The following is a 6,310-nucleotide window of genomic DNA, read 5'->3' as shown; positions in this document are numbered from 1 at the left end:
ATATGTCAGTCACTCACTCACTAACCTCTTTTATATATATAGATTATTTATGATTTATTATTTACTATTTATTATAATTTCCGGATTCCAGCGCTATTTCTCCATACAAATGCAATTTATACCAAGTTTAGTATTTTCCGTACTTATAAGTACGAATTTCAGAATTACCTCAATCCTACACTTCAAAAGTAGTTGTAATTCCAAATTTCAGTATTCCATCTCTATGCGTTAACTCACATCCAAATTGTACCAAATTTAGTACGTTTCGTACCCATAAGTACGAATTTCCAAAACTTCCTCAATCCTACACTGCAACAGTAACCTTAATTCGAAATTTCAGGATTCCAACTCTATCCGTTCACCCAATTATAAATTGTACCAAATTTAGTACATTTAGTACTTTCCGCTCCCATAAGTATGAATTTCCAAAACTACCTCAATCCTACACTCCATCAGTAACCTTAATTCGAAATTTTAAGATTCCAACTCTATCCGTTCAACTAAATGTAAATTGTACCAAATTTTGTACCATTTACTACTTTCCGTACCCATAAGTATAAATTTCCAAGACTAACTCAATCCTACACTCCAAAAGTAATTTAATTCCAAATTTCTGGATTCCAGCTCTATCCGTTCACCCAAATATAGATTGTACCAAATTTAGTACATTTAGTACTTTCCGTTCCCATAAATATGAATTTCCAAAACTACCTCAATCCTATACTCCATCAGTAACCTTAATTCGAAATTTCAGGTTTCCATGTCTATCTAAATCCAAATTGCACCAAATTTGGTACCATTTAGTACTTTTCGTACACATAAGTATGAATTTCCAAAACTTCCTCAATCCTACACTCCATAAGTAATCTTATTTCCAAATTTAAGGATTCCAACTCTATCCGTTCACCCAAATATAAATTGTACCAAATTTAGTACATTCTCAATCCTACACTCCATCAGTAACCTTAATTCGAAATTTCAGGATTCCAACTCTATCCGTTCAACTAAATTTAAATTGTACCAAATTTAGTACCATTTAGTACTTTCCGTACCCATAAGTATAAATTTCCAAGACTAACTCAATCCTACACTCCAAAAGTAATTAAATTCCAAATTTCAGGATTCCAGCTCTATCCGTTCACCCATATTCAATTTGTACCAAATTTAGTACTGTTTACTACTTTTCGTACCCATAAGTAAGAATTTTCAAAACTACCTCAATCCTTCACTCCATCAGTAATCTTAATTCCAAATTTCAGGTTTCCATGTCTATCTAAATCCAAAGTGTACCAAATTTGGTACCATTTAGTACTTTTCGTACACATAAGTATGAATTTCCAAAAGTACACCCATATCTCAATCGTACGCTTCAACGGTAATCCAAATTCCAAATTTCAGGTTTTCAGCTCTATCCGTTCACCCAAATCCAAACTGTACCAAATTTAGTACCATTTAGTACTACTCGTACACATAAGTACGAACTTCAAAAATAATTTCCTTATATCAACACCACTTCCCAACCTTGATTTCCATACCAAATATGAACATTGTAGGTATATCCGCTCAAAATATACAATTGGTACCAAATTTAGTAACTTTTCGTACACTTATAAGTCGAATTTCCAAAAACCCTTTGGTACATCTTTCTAAATCTCCATCAGTTACCCTCCTTCCAAATTTCAGAATTCTAGCTCTTCCCGTTTGCATAATACAAAGGGTACCATATTTAGTACCTTTTAGTACTTTTCGTACCCTTCTAGGTCGAATTTCAAAAAACCCAGCCTTATCTCACCCCTACACACCGACAGCAACCCACAGTCAAAATTTCAGCTTTCTAGCTTCAGCGGTTTCGTCTGGGCGATGATATGTCAGTCACTCAGTCACTCACTAAGCTCTTTTATATATATAGATTAAAAAAAACAGTTAGTTTTGAGATAGCGAATGAAAATGCCTCAACATTTTTAAGCGGAATACATTATTGCTGTGAGAGAAAATTCGCAGTTCTGCCGGTAAAAATTCCAGCAACGTCCTACTCTGACAATAACACTGTGCAACAAAATTAATTTTTTTCAAAATGATGGGAAAACCTGAATACATTATGAAAGTAGAGCTAAAAATATGAGACACGTGTATCGGCGTTTTTAAAGTTTACGTCGGAAAGTAACCAAAATAGGCGGGGCAAATTCCGCCCATTTTTAATTTCTTCGAAATATTCGAATTAAGATATCTTGGAATCCTTGCATTTCAGGTATATAGTGTCTTTGGAATATTTTTGTTAAAAATCAAAGGGGTCTTTTTTGTCCTTTTTTTGAAAATCTTTCAAAAACTTCTTAAAATTGTGATCGTATCAAATCCAAATATTCTACAAAATTGTTCGCCATAAAATTTTACTATAGGTCTCGGAATACACCAAATCTGTAACCTTTGTCTAATCGCCAGGAATCTCTAAAAATGAAAAACACGTTTTTGGGTTAAAGTCGGACTTCATCTGAGTTTATTCAAATTTGTTCCACAAAACATAATTTTAGACAGATGATGTCAGAGACAAAAATATTCTTCATCAAATTTCACTATGGGTCATTAAAGAAATGAAATGTCTATTTACATTTTATAGCATGAAAATATTAGTATCGATTTTGCTGAAAAAACATGAAAATATTTCCCAATTTTTTTGATGAAAATTTTTTCCTTCTTTTTTCGAGTTGATACATGGAAGTAATATAAAACTTGGTTATAGGTGAAAAGTGTCAAAGGATGAAAAATTCTACACAAAATTTCACTATGAGTTTCAAATATACCATACATATATGTATATTATTTCCTTAAAAAATTAGATTATAAATTTATATATATTAGGATGAAATTATATGTTTTAATTTTGGACTGTTAATTTTACATAATTCCATACTGGATCAAAATCTAGCAATATCCTTTACTTTTTGGGAATATTGTTAAAGAAAGAAATGTTCCAAAAGAACTTTCATTGTGAGTCTCTGAATATAAAAAATCTGTAACCATAGCATTCTTAGCAGCCCTTGTTTTTGGTGTAGAGTTTAGGGCCGTATTTCACAATTTTTAACCAGATTGTCGTTGTGATTAAAAAATATAATGTCCAATTTACATTAGCAACTTTTTCGTCATTTAGAGCTGTTTCGTAATTTATTTGCTAAAACAGGCAACATTTTGCGTCATTTACCATACAAAAACAAGTAAAAAAAGTATCAGTCAGCTTAGCTGACAGAGATATACCCTCAGCCTGTGTATATTGAAACAATTAGGGTGTTTTAAAAATTGTGGATGTATGAACCGACAAAAATGTTGATTAGTATTATAGATCAAAAGTTTTGCGGAAGAGATATTTAAAGGATCGACATTGACCATTATGGAAGTGGATCTCCAGCCACTACATATGGCACCATAGGGGGTTTTTACACCCTTCGGGCTGTTAGCTCAAGAAGTATGGACATGCCCCTGAAAAAAAATTTACCACCATAATTGAGGTAGCGAATGCAAGTTGCTTCAACAAAAATCAAAGTGATTCAATAGCAGGTCTTAAAGTGAATTTATCCGAAATTTTGTGTGGGAGGTACCAGATGGAGTGGACAAATATAGTCCATATTTGAACCTGATCTATATCTAGTAGATATATTAAGATGTGTAACGTATGGACCAATTCTGCCACTCCCTTCAAGAGTTAGCGTACTAACAATTTTCCGAAAATTTTTTAATTTTTGTGGGGGAGGCACCTGAAGGAGTGGACCGATATGGCTTATCTTCGAACTTAATTTATGTTTGGACAAAATATTACTAAGGCCAAATTTTGGATCGAATCGGCAGATCCCTTCGAGGGTTATCTTGCGCTCCAACCACCTCACACGGTGTCATAGGGTTATTTTGCAACTTTGGGGCTATTTTCTCAGGAAGTGTGGAGTTGCCCCTGATGAAACTTGTACCGTCGTATAGGGGACAGTGAATACAAGCTGCTAAAACAAAAATCAAAGCGATTCGAGAGCAGGTCCTAAACTGAACTTATCCCAAATTTTGTGTGGGAGGTACCGGAAAGAGTGGACCGATTGAGTCCATATTGGAAACTCATCTAAGCCTGGTAGACATTTCACGATTTGCAAAGTATGGACCATATCGGTTACTCCCTTCAACAGCTACCGTACGTACAAATTTTCCGAACATTTTCGAACTTTTGTGGGGAAGGTACCGGAAGGAGTGGACCGATATGACCCATCTTCGAACTTAAACTAAGTTTGGGCAAAATATTACGAAAGCCAAAATTTGAACCAAATCGGTTCATCCGTTCGAGAGTTATCGTGCGCTCCAGCCAGCAGGACAGACAGACAGACAGACGGACGGACATTGCTCAATCGACTCCAAATTGTCTGAAACACATTTCGTCCAAACATACTTGGGGTCTAAAACCATTATTTCGATGAGGCACATTTTCATCGTATCAAAGTGTATATACCCTCCTTAGCCTAAAGGCTGAGGGTATAATAAATGACGATAGCTACGTCATTTATTCTAAACAACGCACGAAAACACCATACTATTATACGCAACCCTGCTTTTTCGTCATAAACTACCAAAAAATGCAACTGTTTTATGATGTCTTTGTTTGTTTGTGTGTGTTGTAGAAAAACAAAAATACTCAAACAATACTAAACAACTTGCAAAAATTATGTTTTTTGTTTTTGGAATTAATTTAAGTTATTTGATACACAATTGTGTTGAAATTCCTATTTTTCTGAATAAATATATTGTGTGTGTGTGTTTGTGTTATTGTATATGTGTGTATGTGCGATTGTGTGCGTAAGCAAATCACGCAAAAAACAGATGTAAATGCACTTCATTTGATTCTAGGATTTCGTAAAACGAAATCATTTAATGTGTATATGTAAATTGGACTTAAATATCTTATTGATGGTTTTTCTTTATAAATTCATACAGAAGATGTTGTGTGTTCAATTTAAATAGCTTTGTGGTGAATATATATTTGAAAAATATAGAAAACCCAGATCGGACCTGCGAAAATTGCGTATTTTTAATATTTTTTACTTAAATTACGTATTAAGGATAAGCCATTGGTTGCTTATATTGTATGTGAAAATACTTTAGAGGTCTACGGCTATGGTCCAGTGAGAATATTGGTGTCATATGGGCTCTCACATGTACAATTTGGTGTGGTCCAAAAAACTACAATGATGGGACTCACTCCTACTTTGGTGGCATTTACGTAATTAACTATAGCAATTGACGTAAATAGCTGAATCATGAATGACCATAACGAACCCAGTTAGGATATATTCATTTATGTCAATAATAGTTAATTACGTAAATGCCACCAAAGTTCTTCTTTAACAATATTCCCAAAAAGTAAAGGATTTTGCTAGATTTTGATCCAGTATGGAATTATGTAAAATTAACAGTCCAAAATTAAAACATATAATTTCATCCACATATATATAAATTTATAATCTAATTTTTTAAGGAAATAATATACATAGATGTATGGTTTATTTTGTAACTCATTTTGTGTAGAATTTTTCATCCTTTGACACTTTTCACCTATAACCAAGTTTTATATTACTTCCATGTATCAACTCGAAAAAAGAAGGAAAAATTTTTCATCAAAAAAATTGGGAAATATTTTCATGTTTTTTCAGCAAAATCGATACAGATATTTTCATGCTATAACATGTAAATAGACATTTCATTTCTTTAATGACCCATAGTGAAATTTGATGAAGAATAATTTTGTCTCTGACATTATCTCTCTAAAATTATGTTTTGTGGAACAAATTTGAATAAACTCAGATGAAGTCCGACTTTAACCCTAAAGCGTGTTTTTCATTTTTTGAGATTCCTGGCGATTAGACAAGAGTTACAGATTTGGTGTATTCCGAGACCTATAGTAAAATTTGATGGCGAACAATTTTGTAGAATATTTGGATTTGATACGATCACAATTTTAAGGAGTTTTTGAAAGATTTTCAAAAAAAGGACAAGAAAGTCCCCTTTGATGAACCGCATGGGTATTAAAATTTTTAACAAAAATATTCCCCACACCCTCCTAAGTAAAGTTGCCAAAGACACTATATACCTGAAATGCAAGGATTCCAAGATATCTTAATTCGAATATTTCGAAGAAATTAAAAATGGTTGGAATTTGCCCCGTCTATTTTGGTTACTTTCCGACGTAAACTTTAAAAAACGCCGATACACGTGTTTCATATTTTTAGCTCTACTTTCATAATCTACTCGATTTTCCTTGTCATTTTTTTGTTGTCTCACAGTGTAA

The sequence above is a fragment of the Musca autumnalis genome, unplaced genomic scaffold, assembly GCF_047663935.1.
Source record: "Musca autumnalis isolate F117 unplaced genomic scaffold, ASM4766393v1 scaffold_2, whole genome shotgun sequence".
Lineage (NCBI taxonomy): Eukaryota > Metazoa > Arthropoda > Insecta > Diptera > Muscidae > Musca > Musca autumnalis.
The sequence above is the reverse complement of the archived record's forward strand: the minus strand, read 5'-3'. Positions refer to the sequence as shown.